The 18,442-nt window shown below is 31.9% G+C and overlaps 1 long non-coding RNA gene across 11 annotated transcripts; it reads right to left on the bottom strand.

Annotated features, from left to right (window-relative positions):
• Positions 1 to 1,158: 1,158 nt before the first annotated feature.
• Positions 1,159 to 16,773, bottom strand: LOC139840337 (uncharacterized). 11 transcript variants are annotated; one of them, XR_011757346.1, is made up of 11 exons: positions 16,369 to 16,773; positions 15,189 to 16,240; positions 14,883 to 15,114; positions 14,724 to 14,810; positions 14,565 to 14,665; positions 14,345 to 14,481; positions 2,257 to 2,359; positions 2,125 to 2,172; positions 1,905 to 2,029; positions 1,359 to 1,681; positions 1,159 to 1,284 (listed from the first exon to the last, which is right to left on the bottom strand). It is a non-coding gene; the product is annotated as an uncharacterized lncRNA (long non-coding RNA). The 11 variants fall into 11 exon arrangements; XR_011757345.1 differs by having other exon boundaries at positions 14,592 to 14,665; XR_011757348.1 differs by having other exon boundaries at positions 14,345 to 14,458; positions 14,592 to 14,665.
• Positions 16,774 to 18,442: the final 1,669 nt, after the last annotated feature.

Here is an 18,442-nt window from a genome sequence, read left to right as displayed (position 1 = left end):
TTGAAATTTTTGTAGGAAAAAAAATTTTCGACATCTTTTGATAACATGGAAGGTTTGGTTCTTTTACGAAAGTTGCTTTTTTATCGTTGGAGACCAAAAAAAGTGAAATGACAGAAATACTCCATGTTACTATTGATGAATAGTGAAATAGTATTTTGTCTTTTAGATAGTATATATATATAAATGTTGGAAACTAGTTATTGAACCCGACGCGAAGCGGGGGTTCGATTTTTAATGTATTTTATTGCGTTTAGTAAAATTATTTTGTGGCTAACGATGATGTCGTTGAAGCGCAATTCGAGTCAAACTAAAAGGTATAACCTGTGAGAGATTTAAATGTTATTTTAAATTAACAATATATGTGCATCTCCGCGTTTCGCTATGGAATTGTCGACTTTTAAAAATTTAACGCAAAATCAATGTGTATGAAAAGTACCCCAAATATTTAGCGTTTTTTAAAAAGCGTCCGTTTTGCGTATAGCTAGTGACATTGTGTTCCTAAAATTATTTCGAGTTTAACGATGGTGTCGGAAAAATTTAACTCGTCGTGAGCGAGAAGATATGATCCGTTGAATATTTGGGTGGAGTTTATTTAAGATTTTTTATGAAAAAGGTTATTTGACACTTTACCCCCTGTTTGGGGGTCGATTTGAGTTTTTCAAAAAAAATGTGGGGGCTTTGTTGGTAAAATGAAATTTAGTGAAAATAAAAATAAAAAAAGGTGAAAAGTCGAAAATGCCCCTGATACTATTCATAACTTTTGTCTACTAGTTAATATGTAAATAATCATGAGATAATACACTTTTAATAATCTTTTGACCTCTTATAAAAATGTAGATTAATAGTAAAAATGTTGGAAATAATCATATGAGATAATACACTTTTAATAATCTTTTGACCACTTTATAATATATATTTAGTAAATGTTTTAGGAGATCATTTGTTCCCTCTAGTTTCTTGCTAGGAGGAGGCTGCTTAAAATTAATGTTTTAGGAGATCTTTGTTCCCTCTAGTTTCTTGGAGGTTGTTTATAACATTGTCGTTAAAAAAATGTATTGTTTTAGGACATCATGTTTTCATTGGAATTATTTTAAAAGAAATCTAATTTCTAATTTCTTTATCGTTATTAAAATAAATACAACTAGTTTTCCGGTTCGCTTGTAAATTTGTTGTTAACGTTTTTACACTTGCATTGTTCAAAGAGAAAGTTGTCATAGTTTAAAAGGAAAGCATATGGTTTCCTTGTTCTTTAGTCCTTTTTCTTGGAAATCTACTCTGGTTGTTCTGCAAATGTAAAAGTTTGTTAGTTTTATATTTTATGGTGGTCTTGTTTTTTAGTAAATTTTTTTGACACTTACCTGAGTCGTTCCTTTTGCTATTGGTGGATCTTGTGAGGTGTGTAGACTTCGGTGTTGCGGTATTTTGCGAGCAATGTGTGGTTAACAGAGTGGTGGATAGTGTAGTATGGAACTGTGAACTCGTCGGGTTCGGGAGGAGTCTTTGTGAGATCAATGAATGTGATGATATGCACCACGTGACTTGCTCATTATTTGATAATCTGTTGCTTTTGAAGAAGTTCAAACTGGATGGCGAAAGTTACTACAAAATGGAAGAAACTGAAGATTATCGATAAAGATCATGAAGTAGCATGCATTTTTCACTCGAATCTCACATTCCTACCCTACAACATGAACATAAAGACACATTAAACAACTTCGTAAGTAATTAATATCTTTATTTTGGACATAAAACTGTAGCAGAAGCTAAAATGTGCATTTAGTAGTCAAACACAAAATATGACGGAACCAACAGAAACTCAAAAAGTCGCTACATCTAAAACATGTTTCTTTGTAGAAAGTTATGACTACATGCTATAATTTTTACATTGGAAACATAATAGTCACCTCTTTTGGTCGATAGGCATGCTATTATTTGTGTACGTAGCCAACATGGTGACAACATGTGCCTTCATTCATGGTTCTTCTAATCATGTCAAACCACCACTTCTCCGCATGACTTCCCTCGGGACCTATATGCATTTTTATTTAAACATATATGCATTTTTATTTAAAAAAGAACTTCAAAAATCAATTGTTTGTAAGTGTAAAAGTTTGTGTTCATTACTTTGCGAGTTTGCCATACACCAAAATTGAGCTTTGATGGGCAATAATTCTGAATAATGTCGAGAAAACGTATTAGCTAACAACTTAAAGCGAGAACTTGTAGAAAAAATAAAAAGAGAGGAATTCCCCTTACTATTGATACCACGTCCACGACCGATATAACGTCTTTTGCTCTAACCTGGTAAACCTGTGTCGAGCAATCACGATTGAAAACCATGTCTACACTCACTTAAGCACTGTAATTGAAATGGATAAAAAAAATGACCATTTATCAAAATGTTTTTAACAAAATGTCACCCAAAAAGATTATAACGACCCTCATTTTTCCATCTATATAATGCCCGAACAAAAGATTTAAGTATAATGAATAAACTCTAAGTACTAATAAAAGGTCGTTATATACATACGAAATTAACGAACGTTAAACGAATAATAAATTTTATTCAACAACGTACGCGTAATAATTTTTATAAAAAAAATTTATGTCATAACATGATTACATATAAAATACTTATATTAATTTTGTATTTAGTTAATATATTATACAATTAATAAATACAAGTATATATAAATGTAGTAACATATATAAAACTAATAAAATTATAAAGTAATAATTTAATTAAATAAAAACCACATTTAGTAATTATAATTTTATAAATACCGAATATATATTTATATTTATCAAAATTCGTATTTAATAATTAAATAAAAATAGAAATTTAGTTAGTTAACATTTTTAGAACTATGAAATATATATATATATATATATATATATATATATATATATATATATATATATATATATATATATATATATATATATATATATATATATATATATATATATATATATTTTTAAAGTAGTATTTTTTATATATAAACTAGATCTAGATCCACTTTTATTTATTTTATTCCTACTTTTAACTTTTCTTTTATTTATTTATATTTTGAAATGGTGGCATGACTGGCCATAAAGACTTTTAATTTTTTTTACAAGACACTAGTTATTTTTTTATATAAACTTTTGTATTTTTTTATTTTCTCTTTACCAAAAATTGTAACTATAAATACCATAGCCTAGTTCACAAATTTTGTACACCAAAAACTTGAAGAATTCTCTCTCAAACCTCTGCAAAAATTATTTTTGTAAGTTCTCTATATTATTTTTATAGTTTTTATTTAGTTTTTATCATATTTTTGTGCTAGTTTTATGTTAAATACCAAATAAATGCGAAATTAATTATAATAAATAATGTAAATACATGATAATTAGTATTAAGTATCCTAATGACTATAAATATTATTTTTATGAATTATACATTCGAATTTATATTTATTAAAAATCAAAAACTAATTTTTTTTATATTCGGTATATATAGATAATAAAGAAATAAATAGTAAACAATTTTATATATTATGTTTTATAATTTTCGCTTGTTCCTTAGGTCATAAAAGTAATTATAAAAATTTATGTTTGATTTATTTGTCATTTTAAATAATTAATTTGTATTTTCTTCTACTTTTGCTACAGTACCGAAAAATCTGTTTTAAAAATAAAAATAGAATTTAATGATATAACATGTTTATGACTACAATAATCAATGGAAATTACTTAGGAACTAATAAGAAAGTTATAAAAATTATTTTTAGAATTAATAATTATATATTTCTATTTAATTCCGAATTTAAACTAAAAATAATACAAAAGTTGAATTAAATAGTTAAACTATTAATATAAATGTACAAATAATTTTTCTAAGCTTAATACACTATATTAGGCATACGAAAATTTTAGATGAATTAATTGAGTTGATATAATAATTATTACTTTATAAACTTTGATTTATCTTGAACCGAAAAAGAAATTAGAAATAAATACTTTTACACCATAACAAAAATTTATAAATTTTTCCTAAGTTTATTTTGGTCAGTAGAACCTAAGAAAAATATAAAATGTGTTGTTAAACTTGTTTATCTATTTATTTGTATTTTAGCTATAAAAAAAATTAATATTTAATACATAAAACTTAATATTTATGTATAAAAAATTTTTATAATGTTTTATACATGTCACTTACTGTTATGAAATCAATAAAACACTTGTTAGCATTTTTAGATAATTATTGGTACTTATATTGACATAAAACTTAAAATTAAACTATACATATTTTAACATATAAGATATATATATATATATATATATATATATATATATATATATATATATATATATATATATATATATATATATATATATATATAAACTTGATATTAATACATACCCATTCATAAAACACAATTTCTATGTATAACACTTGTTTACCTACTTAAATATATCCTACTTATTATTAGGATTTAAAAACCAAACAATCTTAATAACGATAATACAATCGAACTTAAGTAAATACTTATTGTATAAAGTATTTAAAGTGTTTTATTCCTATACGCACCTAAAAATGTATTGGAACGGTATATTAGATGGGTATAGATCTTGATCTTTCTCGAGTGGATGGACGCTCGAAAGTCTAGGCGGAGAGTTTGGATTACCGAGTTAAAGGATCCTGTGGCTCAGAAACCTATGACCTGAAAAGGCCATTTTAAATTGAAAGTGTTAGATTGGAAGCTTGTCTAGTATGAAAAGCCTTTTCAAAATGATAAACCTTCTTTAAACTTACTATAAAAGAAAATACTTACACTTATCATAATACGGGCAAAACATCTAAACAATTCTCAACTTATTCTTAGGTTGACTTCTCTGTGCTCCGATCATCCATACTTTCTCTTTAAGGAATAGTTTCACTCACCGAATTACTAAGGTGACTTTCATAGTCCCACTCTTATTGCTATAGCACTTTTTATACTTACTGGGGTGAGACACATGCTGCTTTTATACTTTAAACAACTTAGACACAAGTACGAACCTAAACTGTACTATGACTAGCTTATGCTACTAAGACCCCACAGTGATATTTTTTAATTGCTTTCAGGATAAGGCATTCTTAATTATTGGGGGTAGGCCTATCGGGAGTAACGTCCCCGATACATTTGACCGCGATGTCTTTGTATTACTTAATAATGATTTAAACATGGTGATAAGTTACTGTCAACTTATCATCGGGGCAACAAAACAAACGTTTAGTCTAAAATATCACGAATCAGTACTACTTTTGGATCTGCGTGATCTACTTTTATAACAAATCTTGTGGTCTAAGAACAAACGGTCAATCATATTTGTTAAACCTATGAATTTTACTCAACCTTTTTGGTTGACACTTTTAGCATGTTTGTCTCAGGTACTGAATGATCAGGACCTCTATATCTACTGCTTATGTGATGACTTACTTGGCTAGGATCAAGACTTATCGCATATTTACTTTTCTGCATTTGAACAATTTATAATTCTTGTAACGACATTATTAATCCTTCCGCTGCAAATTTGGTTTTATTCATATAGTATTTGTTCTCATTTTATAATATGTTGGTATGTATTATGATATTGAATCACATTTCGCCCAGGCCCTAACTGGGGGTGTGATAGATTGGTATCAGAGCATAACCAGGCTGTTATAGAGAACCAGGATTGCATTTTATGTGTGCCTTACTTGTTAGCTAGGGTACCTTAGCGATCTAGGAAACTATAACCTTTCCTGCCTTAGACTTTAAATCACTTAGGATTACCTTAGAATGTTAAAGCAAAGAGTTCAACCCTACCTCTCATTCTTTACAATCCTAGCTTAAAAATCTAATCAAAATCTCTATCTTAATGTTAGGATGTCAAGCTATCATCAAATAAACAAAATGACTCTCTTCAAACCAGCTGAGAAAGATACTGAAGGATCTTCTACCGAAAAATCAGTTCGAAGCCCACTTTATAGTCCTCCTTCACCACCAATGAACTATAGCCCGAACACTCGTTACAACTCGCGTGGGTCTCCCGAATATTATCCAACCCCGAGAAATGAAAGCAAAGGAAAACATCATGCCAATACTGCTGACTCTCATCAACCGATGAATACTCCCAAACGGAATGCTCTTCAAGACCTCCCTAACTACAATAGTGACTTCTCAGGTTATGAGCTTGAAGAAGAGCCTATTAAAGAATCATCTGAAAACTCATCTCGAAAGAGAAAACAACCCGAACCCGCCGCCACTAGAGAAGCCGATCCATTATTTTGTAATAACATGGAACACGTAAGGGTGAAGTCTGATATCCTCAACCTTCAGCGAAGTTGTGATAAGAATAAAGAGTATAGTAGGCGCCAAGTTACTCGGATAGAAATGCGTCTAAACAACCTAGAAAAAGAAAACACAATCTTGAAAGAAATCATCAAAGAGTCCTTCGACTCTCAAACTGAAAAACTAGAAAAACTTGTGAAAAATAACATGGACAAAGTAATGGAGACAGTAATGAAAGTGAAGACTGAGGAAGAACGGAATACCCGTTGGGGAAAGCAATCTCTTGCCTACCTCCAAGAACTAGTTGAGTCTAAGATGAAAATAGAGAAAAACCGAATCAATCATCAACTGGCTATCAAGGATTTCAACAACAACTTTGTCAACAGCCGCATCACTAACCTCTACGATAATTTTGAATACCTCCACGAGAAACAAAAGGAGAAAAATGAAAAGATAGAGAAATTTATGAAGGAAGCTGAGAACGAGAAAAAGAAGAACTAAAACCTACCTTTTGTTTTCCTATTTTCCATTTACCCATCTATGTAAAGGCTTATGCCTAAACTTTTTTCATTCCAAACTCGTGTAATAAAGGCTTATATAATGCTTCATTTCCAATAATGTTAAGTGTTTATTTAAGCATATTGTCTTATTCACCTATGTGTGTTGTGCAAACGTTATAAATCATGATTGTAAACTTATAACATCTTGATTCTTCAACTAATAATGTATTTATGTATTGAAGATCAATGGCTCACTTAACTCGTGGTAACAACAACAACAACAACAATCTTATACCAAATGTCACTCTTTCTACTGAGCAATTTCAATTGCTGCTAGCGGCCGCCCAAGGCAATAACAATAACAACAACAATCATAATGTTCCTTCTAAAACTTGCTCCTATAAAGATTTTAAGAAATGTAACCCACCCACTTTTAGTGGAAAAGAAGAAGCCTTAGAACTGGTCCGATGGTTTGAAAAGCTAGAATCAATCTTCCGTATCTGTAACTGCGGAGATAATGATCGAGTGAAGTTTTCCACAAGTTCACTCACTGGCAATGCTATGACATGGTGGACTGCTCATGCCAAATCTGTGGGAATAGATAATGCTAATACTACCCCATGGGATGAACTCAAAGGCATGATGATCACTAAGTTTTGCCCAAGAAGTCAAGTCCAAAAGCTCGAGGCTGAGTACTGGGAACTCAGAGTTAAAGGAACCGATATCGAAAGCTATACCAATCGTTTTTTGGAGCTTTCTACCTTATGTCCCGAAATGTTCCCAACTGAAGCCCGCAGGATAGAGCGGTATATCGAGGGTCTACCCGAGGATGTTCAAGGGAATGTGATTTCTGCCGAGAAGGTTACTGTGGATGCTGTGATCCACATGGCACAGAGTTTAATGATGGCTAAACGTAGGAGAGTTTCGGTTAATAAACAAGTCGAAGTTAAAAACGGTGACAATAAGAGGAAATTTGAACCATCTCAGGGTTCAGCTCAAAATGTTAATAAGAAACCGGCGAATGGTACGAGACCCGGTTATCAGGGTACTAGTCCGTTTTGTTCTAAATGTGAAAGGCATCATCCGGGAAAGTGCACTGCTATGTGTACAATATGTAAGAAGATAGGCCATGCTGCAAAGACTTGTAGAACCCTACCTCAGAATAGAGCCATTGTTCCGGCTAGAGCTCCTCCAACATGCTATACTTGTGGTGAAAAGGGGCATATTAGCCCGAATTGTCCAAAGAAGAAAGATACTCCAGCTACTGGAGCAAATGCTACTGCCAAAGGTCGTGCTTTTGTGATTACTGCTGCAGAAGCCAGTGATGAGGATGAGGTCATTACCGGTACGTACCTCGTCAATAATTGTTATGCCACTATTTTATTTGATACGGGAGCCGATAAGAGTTATGTGTCAAATGAGTTTTGCACCCTTTTTACTGAAAAGCCCCAAACCCTACAAACCAGACGATTAGTAGAAGTGGCTAATGGGAAGTTAATGAAAGTTGATAAAATATATAAAAACTGCAACCTAATTCTAGCCGATAAGGAATTCAAGATAGACCTTTTGCCGGTCGAGCTAGGTAGTTTCGATGTAGTGGTTGGAATGGATTGGTTAGGTCCATTGAGAGCAGCCATCATGTGTTTCGATAAGACCGTTCAAATTCCGTTAGGAAGTGGAGAAACTCTTATTATCCAAGGCAAACGGAGTTGTTCCAATCTTAATATCATCTCATGTCTTAAAGCCCGTAAGTACCTTGTGAAAGGTTACTCCGCCATACTAGCTCACGTTAAAATGATCGAATTCGAAGAAACGCGTATTGAAAATGTCCCGGTTGTTAAAGATTTTCCCGATGTGTTTTCCGAAGATCTCCCTGGTCTTCCACCGCCTCGTCAAGTTGAGTTTCAAATCGACTTATCTCCAGGTGCTGCACCCATTGCTAAAGCACCGTATCGTTTAGCACCTTCCGAAATGAAGGAACTTTCTAACCAACTCCAAGAACTTTTGGATCTAGGTTTTATTCGTCCAAGTTCGTCCCCGTGGGGAGCTCCTGTCTTATTTATCAAAAAGAAGGATGGTACATTGAGAATGTGTATTGATTACCGAGAGCTCAACAAGCTTACCATAAAGAATCGTTACCCGTTACCTCGCATTGATGATCTATTCGACCAACTTCAAGGGTCAAGCGTTTATTCTAAGATTGATTTAAGATCCGGTTATCACCAGCTCAGAGTCAAGGAGTTCGACATTCCTAAGACTGCATTCCGCACCCGATACGGACATTACGAATTTTGTGTTATGCCTTTCGGTTTAACCAATGCTCCAGCCGTATTTATGGATCTTATGAACCGTGTTTGCAAGCCTTACCTTGATAAATTCGTTATTGTTTTCATCGACGACATCTTGATCTATTCTAAAAGCGAGAAAGAACATGAGCAACATTTACGATTGATTCTTGAACTCTTAAGAAAAGAAAAACTCTACGCAAAATTTTCTAAGTGTGAGTTTTGGCTTAGAACCATACAATTCCTTGGACATGTTGTAGATAGTAATGGAATACATGTCGATCCCGCTAAAATCACCGCTGTTCAGAATTGGGAAGTGCCAAAGACTACGAAGCATATTCGCCAATTTTTGGGACTTGCCGGTTACTACCGAAGATTTATTAAAGATTTTTCTCTTCTTGCAAAGCCTCTCACCAAGTTAACTCACAAAGGGAAGAAATTCGAGTGGTCCGAAGAACAAGAGTCTGCATTTAAGATTCTGAAAGAGAAGTTGACCACTGCTCCGATCTTATCTTTACCTGAAGGTTCCGACGATTTTGTTGTCTACTGCGATGCCTCGAAACAAGGGTTCAGTTGTGTTCTAATGCAACGCAAGAAGGTTATCGCTTATGCCTCCCGACAATTAAAGAAACATGAAGTTAATTACACCACACACGATTTGGAGTTAGGTGCTGTGGTATTCGCTCTGAAGATGTGGCGACATTATCTATATGGTACTAAGTTTACGATATTCACCGACCATAAGAGTCTTCAGCATGTCTTTAATCAGAAACAGCTAAACATGAGACAGAGACGATGGCTCGAATTGTTAAATGATTATGATTGTGAACTAAAGTATCATCCGGGAAAGGCAAATGTAGTTGCCGATGCTCTAAGTCGAAAGGACGAAGTTAGGCGTGTTCGTGCCTTGAATCTTAAGATCAAATCGAATCTCATCTCTCGAATCTGCGAAGTTCAAGTTGAAGCTATCAAACCTACACTTATCGAAGGAGAAGGACCTATAAATTTCGAAAACCAACTGCAAGTTAAGTCCAATGGTACAAGATACTTTGGTAATCGAATTTGGGTTCCTCGTTATGGTAATGTCCGTGAACTAGTCTTGGATGAAGCACATAAGACTAGGTATTCTATTCATCCCGGTTCTAGTAAAATGTATCAGGATGTGAAAGAGTTCTACTGGTGGCCCAACATGAAAGGCGACATTGCTACTTATGTGAGTAAGTGTCTTACTTGTTCAAAAGTCAAAGCCGAGCACCAAAAGCCTTCCGGTCTTCTAACTCAACCCGATATTCCACAGTGGAAGTGGGATGGTATAGCTATGGACTTTATCACAAAATTGCCTAAGACTGCAAATGGCAATGATACGATTTGGGTCATAGTTGATCGTCTCACTAAGTCTGCACATTTCATACCAATCAAAGAGACTGACAGAATGGAAAAGTTAGCTCGACTCTATGTTAAAGAGATTGTTACTCGTCATGGTGTCCCTACTTCTATTATCTCAGATCGCGATAGTCGATTTACTTCCAATTTCTGGAAATCCTTGCAAGCGTCTCTTAGAACTCGACTCGACATGAGTACAACTTATCATCCGCAAACGGACGGTCAAAGTGAACGAACTATCCAAACTTTGGAGGATATGCTACGAGCATGTGTTATCGATTTCGGTAAAGGGTGAGATAAACACCTACCTTTAGTCGAGTTTTCTTACAACAACAGCTATCACTCTAGTATTAAAGCTGCACCATTCGGAGCTTTATACGGTCGCAAATGTAGATCTCCGTTGTGTTGGGATGAACTCGAGGACAGACAATTAACTGGTCCTGAACTTATTCATGAAACTTCCGAAAAGATCGTGCAAATCAAGAAGCGTTTAGAAACCGCTCGTAGTCGACAAAAGAGTTATGCCGACCCTCACCGAAAACCGTTAGAATTCCAAGTTGGAGATAACATTATGTTAAAAGTATCTCCTTGGAAAGGTGTTATCCGCTTCGGTAAACGAAGTAAACTCAGTCCGCGTTATGTTGGACCTTTCAAAGTTATTCAAAGAATCGGTCCCGTTGCGTATCGATTAGAACTTCCAGCTGAACTAAGTCAAGTACATGATGTGTTTCATGTCTCAAATCTGAAAAAGTGTCTCGCCGAAGATACTCTTGTTATTCCTTTGGATGATATCCGCACTGATGAGCAAATGCACTTTGTCGAAGAACCTATAGAGATTATGAAAGAAGAGGTCAAAGAGACTCGTAAGAGCAACATACCTATTGTTAAAGTCCGTTGGAATTCGCGTAGAGGCCCCGAATATACCTGGGAACGCAAAGACCAAATGATACGAAAATACCCCCATCTCTTCCCAACTGTTGATGAAGCAGACGGGAACTCCACTTAAAACTTCGGGACGAAGTTTTCATTAACGGGGAGGTACTATAACGACCCTCATTTTTCCATCTATATAATGCCCGAACAAAAGATTTAAGTATAATGAATAAACTCTAAGTACTAATAAAAGGTCGTTATATACATACGAAATTAACGAACGTTAAACGAATAATAAATTTTATTCAACAACGTACGCGTAAGAATTTTTATAAAAAAAAAATTTATGTCATAACATGATTACATATAAAATACTTATATTAATTTTGTATTTAGTTAATATATTATACAATTAATAAATACAAGTATATATAAATGTAGTAACATATATAAAACTAATAAAATTATAAAGTAATAATTTAATTAAATAAAAACCACATTTAGTAATTATAATTTTATAAATACCGAATATATATTTATATTTATCAAAATTCGTATTTAATAATTAAATAAAAATAGAAATTTAGTTAGTTAACATTTTTAGAACTATGAAATATATATATATATATATATATATATATATATATATTTTTAAAAGTAGTATTTTTTATATATAAACTAGATCTAGATCCACTTTTATTTATTTTATTCCTACTTTTAACTTTACTTTTATTTATTTATATTTTGAAATGGTGGCATGACTGGCCATAAATACTTTTAATTTTTTTTACAAGACACTAGTTATTTTTTTATATAAACTTTTGTATTTTTTTATTTTCTCTTTACCAAAAATTATAACTATAAATACCATAGCCTAGTTCACAAATTTTGTACACCAAAAACTTGAAGAATTCTCTCTCAAACCTCTGCAAAAATTATTTTTGTAAGTTCTCTATATTATTTTTATAGTTTTATTTAGTTTTTATCATATTTTTGTGCTAGTTTTATGTTAAATACCAAATAAATACGAAATTAATTATAATAAATAATGTAAATACATGATAATTAGTATTAAGTATCCTAATGACTATAAAAATTATTTTTATGAATTATACATTCGAATTTATATTTATTAAAAATCAAAAACTGATTTTTTTATATTCGGTATATATAGATAATGATGAAATAAATAGTAAACAATTTTATATATTATGTTTTATAATTTTATCTTGTTCCTTAGGTCATAAAAGTAATTATAAAAATTTATGTTTGATTTATTTGTCATTTTAAATAATTAATTTGTATTTTCTTCTACTTTTGCTACAGTACCGGAAAATATGTTTTAAAAATAAAAATAGAATTTAATGATATAATATGTTTATGACTACAATAATCAATGAAAATTACTTAGGAACTAATAAGAAAGTTATAAAAATTATTTTTAGAATTAATAATTATATATTTCTATTTAATTCTGAATTTAAACTAAAAACAATACAAAAGTTGAATTAAATAGTTAAACTATTAATATAAATGTACAAATAATTTTTATAAGCTTAACACACTATATTAGGCATACGAAAATTTTAGATGAATTAATTGAGTTGATATAATAATTATTACTTTATAAACTTTGATTTATCTTGAATCGAAAAAGAAATTAGAAATAAATACTTTTACACCATAACAAAAATTTATAAATTTTTCCTAAGTTTATTTTGGTCAGTAGAACCTAAGAAAAATATAAAATGTGTTGTTAAACTTGTTTATCTATTTATTTGTATTTTAGCTATAAAAAAAAATTTAATATTTAATACATAAAACTTAATGTTTATGTATAGAAAATTTTTATAATGTTTTATACATGTCACTTACTGTTATGAAATCAATAAAACACTTGTTAGCATTTTTAGATAATTATTGGTACTTATATTGACATAAAACTTAAAATTAAACTATACATATTTTAACATATAAGATAAAACACTTGTTAGCATTTTTCAATAAAACACTAAATGAGCATTTTTAGATAATTACGGGCAAAACATCTAAACTATTCTCAACTTATTCTTAGGTTGACTTCTCTGTGCTCCGATCATCCATACTTTCTCTTTAAGGAATAGTTTCACTCACCGAATTACTAAGGTGACTTTCATAGTCCCACTCTTATTGCTATAGCACTTTTTATACTTACTGGGGTGAGACACATGCTGCTTTTATACTTTAAACAACTTAGACACAAGTACGAACCTAAACTGTACTATGACTAGCTTATGCTACTAAGACCCCACAGTGATATTTTTTAATTGCTTTCAGGATAAGGCATTGTTAATTATTGGGGGTAGGCCTATCGGGAGTAACGTCCCCGATACATTTGACCGCGATGTCTTTGTATTACTTAATAATGATTTAAACATGGTGATAAGTTACTGTCAACTTATCATCGGGGCAACAAAACAAACGTTTAGTCTAAAATATCACGAATCAGTACTACTTTTGGATCTGCGTGATCTACTTTTATAACAAATCTTGTGGTCTAAGAACAAACGGTCAATCATATTTGTTAAACCTATGAATTTCACTCAACCTTTTTGGTTGACACTTTTAGTATGTTTGTCTCAGGTACTGAATGATCAGGACCTCTATATCTACTGCTTATGTGATGACTTACTTGGCTAGGATCAAGACTTATCGCATATTTACTTTTCTGCATTTGAACAATTTATAATTCTTGTAACGACATTATTAATCCTTCTTCTGCAAATTTGGTTTTATTCATATAGTATTTGTTCTCATTTTATAATATGTTGGTATGTATTATGATATTGAATCACATTTCGTCCAGGCCCTAACTGGGGGTGTGATAAAGATAAAACATGATAAAACGCACTATAACAACTAATTTCGAATTCTTATTGTCTCTACTTTATATATTCCATTAAACCGCTAACTATTGACGATATATAACAAAATCATAAAGAACAACACTTAAAAAGTAAATTACCAAATGTATATGCAGATGGATGCATGGATCTTTTAGGCACACTATCGTTCCAATTTCAACTTATCACCAAAACATGCAATGGCTGCAATCAGTCATGATTAGCCTGCAACAGGGCTGCAATCAGGCAAGCAGCAGGGCTAAGATCAAAACACACATGGATGCAATCAGGCATGCAATAATGCTAAAATCTGGAACTTGTACAGGCTGTACTTGCGCCCACAGCAGAGGTGCGATCAGGCACTCGTACTGGATGTGATTGAATAGCAGCAATGATGTGATCTAAGATTGCAATCGAGTAGCGCCAAGACTATGCACAAATTCCTAAATGAAAATTGTGACTTTTTGAAAGAAAAAAAAATAAAGAAAAATTTAAACTAACCTCAATCAAGTGGCTAAACGCACCATAGATTCAACTGATGATAATAGCCTATATTGAATACCAAATTTGTATGTCCAAGAAATAGACCTACAACAATTATATTACAATAGTTAGATATGTGACTTGTTAACGCAAAACATTATTTTCAAGAATACTCACCATGACTATTGGAGCCCAAATAACAATAACACCACCGATATTGTGTGTCACTAAAAAACCCTCAAATAAATATACATTAATCAAACTTTAGATTAATATATACGATATTACCATTAGGAAAGAACTCGTGTCAGTACACCAGCTACTATCAGACATTTCCATGAGTAACTTTGTGGGCATGACCAATGGTAATATATGTAGTGATCACAGAAATATCCAAAACAATGTTCACCTAAAAACAATGGCAATAAATTCAGAAATAATAATATACGTAAAGTTAAATGATCGACAATTTGTATATCTTACTTTTGAAGAGATAAGACGTCTTCGTGCATGCCTTTTCCAACATAGAGTTTTGCCTGATAAAAAAAAATTAACTCAATAGAATAAGAATCATTTCACATTAATACAAAGGGTTCTATTTTAACCCATTAACTTACAAAGTGATTACATAAACAGAAAAAATAGATGGGTCCTGAGTGATTGACTGACAATGGAGTTCCTATTATATGCTAACTATATAAACCTATATACTGCACAGGGTTGTCGATATTCTTATCATTAACCGTTGCCTGATTGTAGCTTATTTTGGTAAACATATACATATATATTCGTAGTGGATTCCGTTATAGTGGATATATAAATATATTAGTTTTGTAAATAAAGATCTCCTAAATTTATAATAGCAAGATTAGATATAAAAATATAAACAGTTTATTCATTATCGATTACAAAATTGAATTAAAGTCATGTTGACTTTGTAAGGTTATGATAAGCTTCAAAAAGTTGATTAGTTTTAGATAATTGTTTTAAAGGGCTGCAAGGGCACGGTTCATTTGAGTTTGTCAACCGCTTTTGCTTTTAAAATTATCAAAGTGCTACCATAAGGTTTCCTTCTACGCTGTTTATGGTTTGCGAGCTGATTACGGCAACTCCTTATTCCATCATCAAATTCATTAAACAAATGAAATCTGGTCCAAAGAGTTAAAAGGTTGACACAAAATACCGTAAATGGTAGTTATCTCATGTTATGTAGAGTTGAGAAAGTTTGGAAGTTGGCTAAACTTTTGAAAACTAACCTGCTACATTGTTGGCAAAACCTTTGTACAACCCCTATCACAATGACTTTAGATCACAATTTCATACCAGCATAATGATATAAGGACAATACCCTTGAAGCTTTTTTCTTTATTCATTCAGGCATTTAATCAAACACTTGGTGTGCAATCAATAATTTGACTTAAAAAAAAAATCAATACACATAGAAGTAACTAATCTGAATGTCACCTTAATGTATCCTTCATGCTTGTTCAGAGCTAGTGAACCGAAATCTAAATTAACTCAGCTTTGATCAGTTTCTATAGAAAAAAATAAAATCAAACCCGTAAGAACCCTAATTTGATTTTTAAATAACGGAATGCAAATTTAAAAAATGTTGAAAAAAATCAAAGAGTAGTGTTAGGGTTTTAACAACAATTAATAAAACCTGTCCTTTTTCAGCAGTCAGACAACCATCTGTCGAATCTTGAGGACTCAAATCGATTGCACCATAAGAACCCTGATTTGATTATGAAATAGGAAGGAACGTTTTTATTGACGATTGCAACCTACGAACCTTAATACTTCGTGAACTATTTCTGATTCGTAATTGAATAGAAGTTATCTCTAACTGCAGCGCGGATTGCATCGGATATACCTGTACTCCTCGTTTCTGTTTCAATAAGATTTCTGCTCTTCAAATTTTAAAAAAAAAAATTACAGAGAAAGAGAGGGTCCGCTTATTTCTTGAATTGGGTTTTGTGATAATGAATTTCAAAGTTGAATCTGAATGGAACCCTTGTTGGTATGTTTTAAACTGATTTCACGGACGAAACTTCAGGAAGTAGAAGAAAAAAAACTGCTACAGTATAACAGTGATTGGAGAGATTGTAGCTAATGAGATTGCAGGGTTCATTACGTGAATTAGTATATAGTTAAACTAGTTTTCGAACCCTCGCTTTGCGCCGAAAGTTCGATATTTAATGTATTTTATTGTGTTTAGTTACGGAGCCTGCGAATGAAAAATCAACGTATATGAAAAGTACCCTAAATATTTATCGTTTTTTAAAAAGTGTCTGTTTTGCGTATAGTTAGTGACATTGTGTTCGTAATATTATTTCGAGTTTAACGATGGTGTCGAAAAAATTTAACTCGTTGCGAGCGAGCGAGAAGATATGACCCGTTGAATATTTGAGTGGAGTTTATTTAAGATATTTTATGAAAATTTTGATTTGACAATTTTACCCCCTGTTTTGGGGGATGATTTTAATTTTTGAACAAAATGTAGGGAGTGTTTGTGGTGTTAGTTAAAAGAAAAAAAGATGAAAAAACGAAAACACTCTTGATACAATTCATCATTTTTGTTTAATAGATAGTATGGTAATATCACAAATAGGATGGAAAGAAAACAACACAAAAGTCGATAAGGGTTGGGGTTTGGGTTTCTGAGAATCGGGCAGGGCTGAATAGCAACAAAACAATAAGTGATACATATCATGGGCCTGGGCTTGCGAGTCCAATACTTCAAAATGGTCCGACTAATCCATATTCGAATAGTGTTTGGGTCAGAGCTGGTCCTGAAAATTTAAAAGTACTTAAAACAAATTATATATATATATATATATATATACATATAGACCTTAACAAATAATACAAGTTATTTAAAAAAAATTCAGTTAAACCCTAACAATAATATAAGTTATTTAAAATAAGACTCTTTCAGCCTTTCAAGAATGATAATGGACTTTGATTTTTTTTGTGGAGTTTTTTATTGTTGTTCTTACGCTTATTGTGTTTCGTCATCGCTGCTTCCAGTGGCGATTACAGAAACGAAACTCAATGGGGTCCCGATTTTTTTTCCAGTATTAATTATATTTTAATGTTATTTTAATGGTTGTTTACCTTTAAAAAAATACAAATTAAAAGTATATATTGGATCCGACTTGTTAAATTTAGTGGCTATACAATTTAAAAGAAATGCTATTAATTTGAAAAATATATGGGGTCCTACAGTTAAATTTAGTGGTGTTCTATACATTTTAAATGGTATTTTCTACACAAAATTTTCAAACTCGTGGTATCTCGTGAAACCACGGGTCAAACCTTAGAATCGCCCCTGGCTGCTTCACTTGTGTTTCCTTAGTTCTTCTGTTTTTCAAATCTCTGATTGTGTGTGTATGTATAAAAGTTGAGCTCTTGAAAATTTTGAATCCTAAATGGTTGATCACGTTGCTCCTTCTCCGCACCTCCCATGTGTTTGGTAGTTGGAAAATTAAACTAGTTGCAAATCTAATTATCTATTATGCAAATCTAAAAAAAATATAGTAAATCATATCAAATACCTTATCGTAGATTCATGCACTTGTAACTGATTAGATGATATAAAAATAAAAATTCGCTATGTCACTTGCATAATAAGTCACGGGATAATTAGGCTTTGATCTTTTTCACTCGCACCCAATGATAAGTTGTTTAGACCTGAACTCTTCGGAAGTAATAGAACGCAAATTCTGTGAGTCTTA

The sequence above is a fragment of the Rutidosis leptorrhynchoides genome, chromosome 4, assembly GCF_046630445.1.
Source record: "Rutidosis leptorrhynchoides isolate AG116_Rl617_1_P2 chromosome 4, CSIRO_AGI_Rlap_v1, whole genome shotgun sequence".
Lineage (NCBI taxonomy): Eukaryota > Viridiplantae > Streptophyta > Magnoliopsida > Asterales > Asteraceae > Rutidosis > Rutidosis leptorrhynchoides.
This window is presented reverse-complemented; position numbering and strand designations above follow the sequence as displayed.